Here is a 12,899-nt window from a genome sequence, read left to right on the forward strand (position 1 = left end):
GCTCCCAGCTCCGCTGACCCAGCCCCTGGGGCGCATTGACTGATTTGGGGAGCTGGGGACGGGCTGGGGAACGCGCTCTCAGCTGTCAGAGACCAGGAGGCCGGACCCCACGGGCGCATCTTGAGACGACAAGCAGGTCTGGGAGTGGGAAAGACAAACAGGGACCCAATGAATGCGCGCCAGGGGCGTGGGCTAGGGAGTGGGCAAAGGGGTGTGATCCAATTACTGGAGTTTTTTAGAATTTTTTATATCAAAACGGAGGGAACCAAAGAAAAACCCAACTTCTCCAGAGAGCCTTGGAAAGTTTGAGGGACCCAGCTTGAGGGAGCGATCCCTGCAGCTCGCATCCGAGTAGCCGTGCCCTCCGACCCCAATCTTCCTGGAGGCATGGGACCCCCACACGTCGCCCCGACCTGGGCGCGCAGCAGCCCGGCTGCTCCCCGCGTTCCTCCTCTTCCTCCCTCCTCGGTCCGAAGGGAAACGCAGGCTGGAGCGGCGCCCCGTGCTCATCCATCAGTCCGGGAGGAAAAGGGGGAGGAGGGAGGAGGCGGCGGCGGGAGGAGGAGTTTCCCGGCGGCCGGAGCCGCGGCGGGGCCGGGGGAGGAGCGCCCTTCCCCCCGCGCGCTGATTGCAGCGGCGCCCTGCCCGTCCCCGCCCGCGTGTGTGCGGCCGGGGAGCGCGCCGGGCGGCCCGATGGGGGTAATCGAGGGTTTCGGGGACGCCGAGCGGCGCTTTCCTCTTCCCAGGGAGTGAGGGAGGGAGGCCGGTGGCTGTCGCGCGTGGCCGCTTTCCCTGCGCGGTCCCCGGAGCTCCGTGCCGGCGCTGGGAGTCCCGGCGGGTCCGGATGGCGTAGTTTGGCCGCGGCAGCAGCAGCTGCAGGAGCTCGCCGCCGCCGAGCGCCGTGCTGGGCGGGGGAGCTTTCCTCCGTCTTTGCAGCGGGTGGATCTCCGCTTGACACACCGCCGCCTCCGAGGTACGTGCCGGCCCGGCCCGCGGCTCCGCAGGCAGCCCACGCCGGGACCCCCCGGGCTCGCCGCTAGCCCGGCAGCACCGCCCGGCCGCGGGCTTTGCAGGCTGCGCGCTGCTCCGGGCTCCGTGCCTGCTCCGCGGCCGGCGGCGCTCCGGCCGCCCGGACCCCCGGGCTTGGCAGGGTGGCCCTGGTGGCCCTCGGGTCCTGGCTCGCCGAGGAGCCAGGACCCGAGGCCGGCGGTGCGTGGGGAGCGGACGCCCCGGTGGGCAGAGCTCGGGCGCTGCGCGGTGAGGGGCAGACTCTGCTCTCCTCCACGCCCGCGTCATCCCGCTGCTCCGCGGCTTCCCCGGGCTCCCGCGGGGCGCGCTGGCCGCTCCCCGGAGCGCGTGACAGCGCCGCTGGGGAGGCTGGCTGTGGGGCTGCACGCAGTTGCCGCCGCGGAGGCTGCAGCCGCGGGACGCGGGCTCCGGGGGCACCTCGCCGCGCTCCCCGCCGGCCGCACCCTGGGGCGCGCGCTGTGGGCGGCGCGGAGCCCTGCAGCCCGGAGCCCCGGCGGGGACCGTCCCCCTCCTTCCCCCCTGTAACTCATTAGCTGTCCTCCCCGGTGAGTGGCGAAGGCGTTTCTTGCTCCTTGGGTTAGAACAGGCTTGGAAATCTGGGGCTGTTGCTGGGAGAATCTGCCTGCAGTCTTGTTCTTATTAGGGCATTCGCCCACTTTCCAGGACCGCGTAGTGCATTGCCGAAGCGAAGTAAGCTTCGTGGGCGTGGGGTGTACAGAGCAAGCCCAGAAAAGAGAATCGCTCCATTTCCTTAGCTGTGAAATGGGAATCTTAAGAGTCCTGGCCTCATGGAGTTGCTGTGTTAGTGCTGCCTGTCCTGAGCCCAGAGGTGGCAGAGGAGATGGAGGCGGGGAGGGGACCTTAGGACTGACAGACAGACAGACAGACAGACAGACTGAGAAGGGGAGCCGGGTATCTTCTGAACTCCCTCGCCGTCGCCAAGAGAAGTAAGCGAGCGGTTAGGGAAGATGGAAGTCTCTGCAAGTAGCAAAGCACATGTCAAGACCTTTTCATTTTCCTGAAATGGCACTTGAGCCTGCAAGCAGTTACTTCGGTGTGAAACGAGCAATTTCTTTTGAGCAATAACCATAGTTGCCGTTTATTGAACCCAAAACTCTGTTGCCAGACACTCTTAGATGCCTTTCCGACACCGCTGCGCTTCATCGTCACACCAACGCTTTGGTAGAAACATGAATAGTTCCCCTTTGCAGATGAGGACACGAGAGGCCAGTGACTTGCCCAAGCTCCTACACAACTTTCTGTTACTCTCAGTCAGCAGGGAGCAGCAAGTGCAGTCGGATTTGTGTGCGTGAGCCCAGCTCCTCTCCCATTGTTCGGCTTCCCATGTGAGTGGAACACATACCCCTCCAAACACAAACAGGGTGTCTGTGGTTAATTTAGGCGATACACTTCTGGGGGTGCCAAATCACAGCTCCTTTGAAACCTGTTCCAAGTAATTATATATAGAACCCTGATCTGTGTTAATGAACACGGGTCTTTATTCTTAATTTCTTTTACTAATTCTCCAGACATTGTTGGTCAGTGTTACTGGTCTTCCCCAGGAAACAGCTTGGGGTTGGCACAAGAGGCAGGGAAATAATTCTTATCCCCTCAAGGGCTATTAAAATGAAATTGATTTCATGCCATTGTGTCTGTTAAAGGATGTTGCTCTGTTCTTGGTGTTCTCTGCTGTTGGCTTTAATTCTGCATTGTTTAGTGTTTCAAGGCTTCAGCATATTTTTTTTTTTTTTGCCCTTCAGTTTGTCTTTCTCATTTGTCAGCTTTAATTTTTCCTGTTTTGATGGAATCTGACCGTTACATGGCAGCTCTGCTTAACAACTGTTGATCCAGCTCATGTTTTTAAATATAAAAGTCACCAACTTAACTTTTGAACACCAGCACTTCAAAAGGCAACCCCTGGGGAATTCATTGTTGTTTTGAGTATTAGCCAACAGGGGGAGCATAACACACTATTGATGCCTGTTAGGCCTGTAAACCAGTTTTTACGGTAATAAGCATGCATGTTAGAAGTGTAAAATGTTTTGGATTTATCTAGTGAAATAACCAAGTTGCTTTCTGAGTTTACAGTGGAGAACTGGGTTTAATTTCAACTGATGACAATGAGAATGACCTTGAGGACAAAGGCCTGCATGTATATATTGGATATGTGTCAACTCTGTGGTGGCTGGACAGATATTAAATACATGTGTAATTTTTCCCCCATTTGTTTTCCTAAGAGGTGATTGTAAAGTAGTTTTGTGTATTTTGAATAATTTTGAAGTTATTGAGGAGAACTGGGAGTCCGGAGAGACCCATTGTGAACCTTTTTGTAATGATCTTCACTGGTCTTTTGTAGAAAGCTGCATGTAATGAATTTGTTCTCAGTGAGGTTCGTACGCCCCAAATCCTATCATTATAATTTTTCATTAACGTTTTCCAAGTGCAAGACAGTAAAGGATTACCAGCATTTCTTGAGTACCAGCATTTCTATTACTATGCATTCCTCAGAAGCTTATGTTTTAGTGTATCATAGTATGTTCAGAAGTGTCATGTTTGTCTAGTATAGGTGTGATGTGTCTAAAGACATTCGTACCTGTAAGTATAATATAAACCATATTAAAGAAGTAACCTGTTTGGAAAAACAGTCAACCTGACTTTAAAAAAAGTTTTCTTTTTTAAATTTAGGATCAAGGGGATTTTTATTTTAAAATAACTTTCAGATTTAGTTTCTTATTTTTAAATCTCATCATTGCACTTACACTTTGGAGTAGCATTTTATTTAGGATTTAGTTTAATCTTCCATGCTCTTATCCCGTTTACTCTGATTCAGCAAACATTTATCAAACCCCAGCTCCCTAATAGTCTTATAGCCCCTGGTCTTAGAGTTTGGCAAATTAGTTGCCCTCTTTCAATCCTCTGATAGCAGGGGCCCAGGCTTCTGGGTGCCATTGTAGTGACAAGCCTTTAGAGATGACGAAACTGATTTGTTTAAAGGAAAGTATTGTCCCATTCTTTTTTAAGGTCAAAGGAATTAATCTTCCCCCTTGGCATGCAACCTTGGTTGTATCTTGTAAAAATCAGGTGACTGCCGGCTTTTCTAAGGACAGAATCTAAGCGCCTAGAGCTGAAGGACTCTTAAAAAAATAAAATAAAGTTTTTATTGATTTCAGAGAGGGGAAGGGAGAGACAGAAACATAGATGTGATGGATCAGCTGCCTCCTGCACACTCACTGCTGGGGATTGAGCCCGAAGCCCCTGCATGGGTGGCCCGGCCACACCAGCCCGGCCAGAGGTCTCCTAATGTCCTCTGAGTACTAAGAAGGTGAGCACTCCGACTTCTTCAGTACTAAGTGTTGACCGATTTCCTGGGTTGAAATCTGTAATACGTTCTGATTTTACATTTCTTCTTCTCTTTTTAAATCCTCACCTGATGATATTTTTCCATTGATTTTTAAAAAGAGAGGAAGAGAGAGGAGAGGGAAAGATAGGGGGAGATATCGATGTGAGAGAAACACATCGATTGGTTGCCTCTTGCAGGAGCCCGACCAGGGCTCAGGCCAGGGAGGAGCCTGCAACCAAAGTACGTGTCCTTGGCTGAAATTAAACCCGAACCCGGGACTCTTCAGTCCACAGGCTGATGCTCTGTCCACTGAGCCAAACTGGCTAGGGCCTGACTTTACATTTCACTTTAACAGACTGAACAGTTAGAATTTAGAGGATGGCTGATAAGTATTAACATCGCTGTAACATTTCTCCTGGATGAATTTGCTTTGTGGTAATTTTGAATTACACTTTTTGATAGTCCATTTTGAAAAAGGGTGTTTTTTTGTTTTTTGCCTTCTTTCATTGCTCTTGGGCAAAAACGAATTGTAATTATCGGGTTCATTTTTTTCTCTTAAGCTATTTTTTTTTTTTTTTTTACATCAATTTGTTGTTCCACTTATGTGTGCAGTCATTAATTGTTTCTTGTATGCGTTCTGGTCGGGGATCGAACCCACAATCTTGGGGTAGTGGGACAATGCTCTACCTGGCCAGGGCTCTCTAATGTTATTTTAAAAAAGGTTATTATTGCTGTTTCAGTCTGTCTGCTGGAGCATTTTCCTTATATTTTAAACTTCTTTGGGAATTTTAAAACTTAAACAACGTTAACTACTTTCTGAAATTTGCATAACTCCAGTTAGGTAAGTGTTTTTAGGGATCTTTAATGTAAAAGTAATCTTGTATTGCCTCTAGGAACATGGACAGTTAGGAGTGAAAGCGTGAATCTAGGTTATATGAAAAGCTAGCCTTTCACAAATAACAGCCAGCCTCCAATAATTCCAGCGAGGGCGCTTGCGGCTTCGGGAGAATATTACTGCAGCAAGGTCCACGGCAGCCATTCCTCTGGTGCCACATCTTCAGGGTAACGCTCGGAATGATACCGTTGTCTCTGTGGCATTTCATGAAACACAAGCTAAAGCCAATTTGTTAGGATTCTAGTCAAGCTGAAATCAACACAGCTTGGAAGGCCCTCAGGGAAGGATTTGGGTCCATTTCTTGGGCTCTGCCCATTTCTAGGTTTTTGGTTTTATATTTTTTGAAATAGCACACTTGGTTGCTAACTGACATTGAGCTTTGTTTTCTCTGTTTGCAAAGCCCTTGCACAGATTTAGCACAGATTTCAAGCATTCTCCTCTTAGGAAAGAGTAATGATTCTCACTCTTATCCAAGATGTGTGCAATAGTTAGTGTTTGATGCAATAGTCATAAAAATTTTGTGTGTGGCCAATCTCATTTCGACTTTACTCATTTATTTATTTTATTATTATTTTAATTCGCCAGTTTTCCAGGCCAATCATCAAGACTTACTAGGCTGACAGCTATAGGTATACTACAAGGGATGGAGGCCATATTTAAAATTGAGATTGTTCCTGAAGATCTGAAACGCATGCCCAGGCCATCCTGATATGTCCTGCTTAAGGTAGATTATCATCTGGTGTTTGTGCTGAAAGCTTCTTCAAGTCTGAGAAGACTGAGAGATAGTAGAGCCTGGCAACATTCAATTTTAATATTTAATGTTAAATTGTTGCAAAATAATAATTTATTATTTTTTAATATATTTTTATTGATTTTTTTACAGAGAGGAAGAGAGAGGGATAGAGAGTTAGAAACATCGATGAGAGAGAATCAGCTGCCTCTTGTACACCCTTACTGGGGATTTGCCTGCAACCAAGGTGCATGCCCTTGACCGGAATCGAACCTGGGATCTTTCAGTCTGCAGGCCGACGCTCTATCCACTGAGCCAAACCGGTTTCGGCAATAATTTATTTTTTAATTTAAATTTTATTTATTGCTTCGGCAGCACATATACTAAAATTGGAACAATACAGAGAAGATTAGCATGGCCCCTGCGCAAGGATGAAAACATTTTTTTTAATTTATTGCTGGAGAGAGAGAGAGAAAGAGAGGTCTGTTTGTTGTTCCACTTATTGATGCATTCATTGGTTGCTTCTTGTATGTGCCCTGACCGGAGGAGATTGAACCTGTAACCTTGTCCTATTGGGAACTGAGCTACCTGGCCAGGGCTGCCACAATAATCATTTAAAGTCTAAAATGTTAGCTCTGTCTTGACTTTAAGGAAAAGGATAGTAAGGCAGAAGCATACACTCTCCCTACCTCTTGGACGCGGGATGCTGGGGAAAGGTGGGCCGCAGAGTGGGGAGCTGTGTGAGGAAGGAAGATGTGCCTGCTTGCCTGTCCTTCCAGGTGCATTCTTCATTTCCCTGCTTCACGCTGGAGGTCAGGCTTGGGTGTGAAATTGCAGATGGACCATTTGTAAAAACACATTGAAGTGGATTAGTCCTTGAAAAAATGACCTTTAGAAAACAGTGTTTACAAATACTAGTCCTTGAGCTTTGTTGTTGGTCAGATTGCCCCGGGAGACAGCCTGTAGCTTCATAGGCTTGATGACTCAACCGACCATTGATAGTGAGAACACCTGGTGGAGGGCGGAGCAGAAGCTGGATTTCTTTCTTTCTTTTAATTCTTACGGTACCATTTTATTAATGGAAATTTGATGACTACTTAATTCCACTTGCTGTGGGAGAAGATTCCCTTTTGGGAGTAAAATTTGGTTAGCAAAGACTTAAGTGCTTTGAAAGTATGAATTTGGTCATTGGATGCAAAAATACACTGCTGGCTATTTGCAATTTCATTTCATAATTAACTAACTGTATGGCAACTGCAGGAGCAAAATGTGGCCTTTTTTCATACTTGGAAGATTATTTGAGGTAAAATACGTAGATTCAAGTCTCAAAGTCCTAAGTACTTTTGTACAATATTCCCCGTGTTGTTATGAGTTATCTCTTTTCTGTCTTTTTTTTTTTCTTTAAGACAGAATATAATCAAACACAAAACTCTTGAGAATCCATAAAGAATCAATGTTTCAATTTGTTACAATAGACTTTGTGCAAATGGAATTCAACGTTGAGGGAAAGCCCCATTGACTCATTGCAAACATTTTGCATCAGTGTCGTGGAAGGTCTCCCCTGTGTGTGTGGGAGAAGTTTCTGATCTTCTAAGTGGGCATGTTTACTATTGCCGGTCTCTTTTCGCCAGTGTTTCTGAGCAGGCATTCCTCTTATTTTTTCTTATTTTTGTGTCTTTGCAGCGATTGTTACTTGTCAAGTGTTCACAGTATACCATCTGAATCGTGAAAAATTACTTTGGCTGACAACCCACTTTGTGCAGGCGCACCTGCCTCTCTGTTTTGAGTTCATCACACTCATGGTTACAGTTGCTGCGCAGCCACTGCATGCATCCTGCTTTTGACACAGAAGCCAGGGGAAGGATGGCTTGATGCAATCACAGTTTTCTGCACTTACATTGTTATTTCATTATTAGAGTGGTTGCTCTTTAAGATATTCAAGGTTTTACTTTCATTCAGTGTGTGGGCTAATAAGGAGGTTTCCTGTAGAACCAGTTCTGCAAAATTATTAAAAGACGCTTCCAGAAAGTACCCCAAATACTATATACTGTGCTGAGTAGGGCTTTTGGTGATGTTTAAACGGAAGATACTGAACACAAAGCAGGAGTCTATTTAGGTAGGGAGGTTAATAAAGGGAGGGCAGTGTCTGATTTGTTAGGAAACAAATCCCACTTTTGCATAATAATAAGGGACTTAAACGTATTCTGTTGAAAACCCAAGGTATTTACCTCACCCTTGTTGCTCAGGGGTTGAGGGTTGACCTATGAGCCCAGAGGTCACAGCTCCATGCCAGTCAGGGTACATGCCTGGGTTGCAGGCTTGATCTCCAGTAGGGGCTGTGCAGGAGGCAGCCAACCCATGATTCTCTCGCATCATTGATGTTTCTACCTCTCTCCCTCTCCCTTCCTCTCTGAAATCAATTAAAAAAAAGTATCTATTTTAAAAGAAATCCTAAGGGATTTAAATGTGTTATGTACCTAGGGAAGAAGTTTGCAAAAGAAATTTTGTTAAGGTTGAGGTTCTGCAGTTGGCAACTCCTGTAACCCCAAAGATCCTGTTCTCCGAAAAAGCAGTCTGTTTCCAATTATATATCACAAAAGTAGGAAAATTAGGCCAAGAAAAATGATCATTTGGTGGTTGGGTTGCTTTCTTATAGAGGGTATAGGAGAAAGGATCATTGATGCACTTTTAAAAAAAAAATCTGTTCGTTTTTATGTTGGCTTTCACATTTTTCTCAAGCATTCTATACTGGAAATTAAGAGTAATTTTGGAATTAACCACTCTCACCTCCTTCGTCTCCTTTTTGTTTCTCCGAGCGCAAATAGAAGAGCAGTTAGGCAGTTTCTGCTGACACTTAGGGGTTTGGTCGCAGAGTTCTGGGACTGACGGGTATTTTTGGTAAAGCTGTTTCCTGAGTGAATGCTACTAGGTTTTGGGCTCCCAGTATTACCCCAGGGAGGTGGTGCTGTGGTGTGTTTGTTGTTACACATTTTGCACTGCATTGAACAGAAATGTAGTCCCGCTGGTTAGCACCATTCTGCTGGGGGAGAAAGCCTACGGATGCTAGAGTGAGAAGAATACAGGGGTGAGAAGCCTGACTGCAAGGTGGATGGTGTGTGTGGGTGAATGTATTGTCCTCAGCATTTGTCAGAAGCAAATGGCCTTTCCGAAAGCCTGCTGCTAGTTTCAGGATTAGTGGCCCCGTGAGACCCAGGTGTTAACTAGGAGACATCACCCCCGGAAGATCTTAGTTCTGTTTCTCACACCTTACACCTCCTCAGAGTGTTGAATAAAACTTTTCTGGTGATGCAGAACCTTTGATAACAACTAATCTGTCAGGGCTGCTGGTGTTCAGCGCCCGCCACACCCTGACCGGGCGCTAGAAAAGGTGCCAGGTGCAAACTTCTGTGCTTGTTTCAGTCAGCATCTTCCCTGCCCCCTCTCTGCTGCGTTCGCTGCTCTATCCTCCTGCCTGCCCCCGGTTTTATCATCTTGGCTTCCCTGACACTGCCTCTCCTGGTTCTCCCTCACCTTCCTGATCTCTGCTCAGGTGTCCTTTTCAGTGCCTGATCCTCAGGTGGTGGCATTCTCCAGGGTTCAGTTTTCCCCTTCCCTTCCCTTCTCCGTTACTTAGTTGCCCATACTTCCATGCCCCAGGCCACATCTATGCCAGGATCTCCTTTCTGCCTCCTGGCTTCCCCCGGCCGGTCACACTAACCCCACGGTGTCTTACCTTTAGCAGCTCTCCGTTGGCATTTTCTTCTCCATTTGCAAACCATCATCTCACCTGCACAGGTGCCTTCCAGTTGGTTGTCTTGGCTGGAGCATCTCTGTCTCAGAGTATGCATTTACTGTGGTTGACAAACGCATTATAGTTGAACACGGGTCTGTGTTTGTCTCATACATTTTAAAAGGCTCTGCTGTTCCGTTATCCTTGGCATGGGATGTCCAGTCACTAACACACAGCACTAGCCTACTTTTTCAGTCAGTTTTCCTTTACGTCCTCCGTGGACCTCTCTGTGCTCACCCCAGACTCCTTATGGTTTCCCAAGCATGCCCTGTGCTCTCACACCCTGCTTCTTTCATACTTGTCCCCCCTCTAGCATTGCCTTCTTTCCCTTCCCTCTGGGGGCCCCCAGTTTGCTCATCTAGGACACTTTACATGGTTCCTCCTGGCAGGCGGTTGGTTGCTTTTCCCCCTTAATTTCTCTTATAGCACATCTGTAGCCTCACGAGAACTATTTTTCCTCCTTTGCCAGACTGTGAACTTCTCTAGAGCAAGATTCTTACCATCTTTGTATCCTGGGAGTGTGGAATGGGCTTGGCATATTTGTTGTCAAATTGAATTCTTCAACTCTCTTCCAAGTCAGTTAAAGCATTGGGGAAAGAGCAAGCTTATAGTCATTAACTAGAGGCCCAGTGTACGAATTCGTGCACTGGTGGGGTCTGGATGGCCTGGCCTCCCTTAGGGTGGATTGGGGCTGGGCCTGTTGGGAGGAGGAGATGGTGGGAGGTTGGCCAGCTGGCCCGCCCCAATTGGGGCCCAATCAGGACGGGTCTGGCTGGGGGGAGGGGCTGTTGGTGATTGGCCGGTGGGCCCCACCCCCAACTGGGATGTGGGGGACAATTGGGGGCCATGGGAGATTGGCCAGCTAGGGGTGGTGGAGGCTGATTGGGGGTGGGTCTGGCCGTGGGGAGGGGCTATGGGTGGTTGACCAGCTGGCCCTGCCCCTGATCAGAGTGGGGGAGCCTATCAGGGGTGGAGCTGGCTGGAGGGAGGGGCCATGGGATGATGAGGGTGATGGGGGCCTATTGGGGATGGGGCCAGCTGGGGGCAGGGACTGCAGGAGGTTGGCCAGCTGGCTCCGCCCTCTATTGGGTTTGGGGAGTTGATCAGGGGTGGGGCTGGCCTGGGGGAGGGGCTGCAAGTCAATGGGGTTGGGGCATGAGGATTGGTGGGCGGGGTGGCTGGGGCGAGGGGCTGTGGGAGGTTGGCCGGCTGGCCTCACCCTGTGTTGGTCCCGTTCGCCGTCCGGTTCGCTGGCTGCATCATTGCAACCTGTTGTTCTGGTCATTATGGTTTTCCAGTCACTGGCTTTTTATATATATATATGTCATAACCATAGGAAAGACAAAGGAAATCAACACACACTCATAATGTTTAGGGGTAGAGTGGGGATCAGAAATATCCTCTTTAAGCTAAAACCGGTTTGGCTCAGTGGATAGAGCGTCGGCCTGTGGACTGAAAGGTCCCAGGTTCAATTCCGGTCAAGGGCATGTACCTTGGTTGTGGGCACATCCCCAGTAGGGGGTGTGCAAGAGGCAGCTGTTGATGATTCTCTCTCATCGATGTTTCTAATTCTCTATCCCTCTTCCTCTCTGTGAAAAGATCAATAAAATATACTAAAAAAAAGAAAAGAAATATCTTCTTTAAGTCCCTCAAAAGATGAGAAGAACCAGGCACAGATAGGTTAGGACCTAACCGTTAGGTGGTCTGCCCAACGTCATACGGCTGGGAAATATTGCTTTCCTCTGCTCTTCTGCAATATTCTCCACCCATTAGCCAGGATGGCTCTGATAAAACCTAACTCAGATCCTATCATTCTGCTTAAAACACTCTACTGTTCCTGTCTTACTCAGAATAAAAATCAAAATCCATGTGGTGATCTGTAAAGTCATACATAACCAGCCCCTGACTCCCTCGCCTGCTACTCCTTCAGCCTCACTCCCCGGGCTCACTCACTCTGCTCCATGGCCTGCTTGCCGTTTTCCTGGCCCGCCAGACACATTCTGTCTGTCTCAGGGCCTGTGCATGTGCTGCTTTCTTTGCTTGAAATGTTTTTCTCCCAAATAGCTACCAAGTTCACTTCCAATAGGTCCTTACTCAGAACAAAGAAACACACCAAACCAGAGATCCTCAAATATGTCCTTTCCTTGTCTTTCTGCTTTACTTGTCTTCTTAGCATTTATTTCAATCTCATATACAATTATATATCTTGTTTTTAGTCTCCCCGGAGGGCATGGATTTTTATAGATTTTATTCCTTGTTGAACCCCCACTCCTGGAACAGTCTTGGCATTGAACAGGCACTTGATAAATATCTGTTGGATGACTACATGAGTAAGAAGAAGCAAGATTTCGCGGATTTCTTACAGTTCAATGTACGCTTACCATATTAAAAAGGGAAAACCATCAGGTCTGTCTGGAAGAAGGAGAATCTGATGTTTGAAAAGCCACATTCTCGAGGCCTGTCAGACTAGAACACTGACCTCTTTTCAATCGTCTGACTTGAAGCAGCAGCCGTGGGCTCCCCCCATCTCCCCGGCCTTCCAAGTGGCTTGGGAAGGCTCCCATTTAACTCCAGCAGGCTCGGGCTTGCTGTGGCTTCTCTCTGCCTGTGGTTTGCCCTTTAACCCACGGGGCTGCAAAGATGAAAAGTAAACACAGCATTAAAGGGAAGAACGGAGGGAGAGGAGCAGACTTCCCTTGCGGCCCTGACATCTCCCCGGGCGCGGGGCCCAACTGCGGGCTGCGGGGCTGTGCTCTGAGGGGTGGTCTGCACACCACCAGGCCAGATGACTTTCGACTTTTACTTTGATGTTCTAGTTTCTTTGAAAAGAAACGGGAAGTTTAGACAGAAAGGACACTGGAGAAAGGATTTTTTTTAAAAAATTAAATTATCATCTTAATTTTGAAGAGAGGTTTTAACCCTTCTGAAGACAGAGGATTGCAGAGAAAACGACTGCTTCCTTCTGTGAGAGCTGCAGTGAGGAGGCGCTGCTGGGATGCAGAGCTGTGCAGCCAGTGTTCCATCCGAGGCCCAGTTAGGGAGGCTTAAAAAAAAAAAAAAAAAGATAGAGAGCTAGAAACATCGATGAGAGAGAAACATGGACCAGCTGTCTCCT

The 12,899-nt window shown here is 47.9% G+C and overlaps 1 protein-coding gene across 2 annotated transcripts in view; it reads left to right on the top strand.

Annotated features, from left to right (window-relative positions):
- The first annotated feature begins 597 nt into the window (after positions 1-597).
- Positions 598-12,899, top strand: part of TGFBR3 (transforming growth factor beta receptor 3) — a 198,297-nt gene continuing 185,995 nt past the window's right edge. Inside the window, exon 1 of one of the 2 annotated variants that reach the window (XM_084873400.1) lies at positions 598-973. The gene's annotated coding sequence lies outside the window, so the exon portion shown is untranslated. The remainder of the gene's footprint in view (positions 974-12,899) is intronic. The other variant, XM_084873401.1, reaches the window with a different exon arrangement.

The sequence above is a fragment of the Pipistrellus hanaki genome (genome assembly GCF_964339955.1).
Source record: "Pipistrellus hanaki genome assembly, chromosome: 2".
In the NCBI taxonomy this organism is placed as follows: domain Eukaryota; kingdom Metazoa; phylum Chordata; class Mammalia; order Chiroptera; family Vespertilionidae; genus Pipistrellus; species Pipistrellus hanaki.